Here is a 991-nt window from a genome sequence, read left to right as displayed (position 1 = left end):
TGCGGGGTGGGGGTGGAGGGGGAGGGGGGGGGGAGACGCTGGGATGGGGCATGCGCGAGGAGAAACTTTCGCTGTGCCAGAAAGTCTGGTGCCCAGTGGGGTGGTAAGGGATACTGTGTAAGGAGACAGGCTTCCAGCTGCCCTCCTGCCCTGCGACCCAAGAGCTGAGCCTCCCGGGCCCCATCCGCTGCTCCTGGCATTCCCCTTCAGGACACAGGCAGGGGCCACGCTGGCCACAGATAGGCAGGGACAGAATTGACCACCCCAGAAATGCATGAGAAACCTCAGCAGGTTGATGATAGCTTTCTAACTGAAAGGGAACAGGTATGGGAATTTGGGTCCAGAAAGGTATGTTTTAGGAAGGACCCAGGATTTATTCTTATCCCTATTTACCCAACCATTTCCTGCCACAATAGTCTGCTCAGGCCGTAGCTTTTTAAAGACAGGGCTCCTGGGGCTCTGTGCTCAGCCCCTCCAATTTGCTGCGTCAAAGACATTTCTCCTACCCGTGTAAACTGGCAAAGGAGAAATAAATACCGCCGGGGGCTCCCTCAGGCGGGTGTCTGCCCCAGGCACACTCCGCAAAGCCTCCCTGTGCTGCATGGCGACCCTCCTGCTGCCCCCACCACCTATGTGCATAAAGTTTTCTGGGCTCTCCTTGCCATACCAAATCACCAGAAATACCCAGTTTCCAGCTCTAAAAATAAGTGCAACTGATGCAAAACCAGGGTGGGAAAGATCTGCCTGGGCTGGTTTTACACATCCAGCCTTTACATTGCCCACCCGTGCAGACACCCCTGGACAAACGGATGGCAGAGAGGATCTGTGAGGACAGTTCACTGGGGCCCGGTTCTGCCTTTTGAGCTCCAGACTCTGGGGGAAAGTACATCACTCGCTGTGTCAGCTGATAAGGGCCTGGGAGATATTTTTTTTGCTAAAAACCAAATTCCTCAGCACAACAACATAGAGAAGGAAAAAAAAAAAAAAAAAA

The sequence above is a fragment of the Merops nubicus genome, unplaced genomic scaffold, assembly GCF_000691845.1.
Source record: "Merops nubicus isolate BGI_N331 unplaced genomic scaffold, ASM69184v1 scaffold34954, whole genome shotgun sequence".
Taxonomy (NCBI): domain Eukaryota; kingdom Metazoa; phylum Chordata; class Aves; order Coraciiformes; family Meropidae; genus Merops; species Merops nubicus.
The sequence above is the reverse complement of the archived record's forward strand: the minus strand, read 5'-3'. Positions refer to the sequence as shown.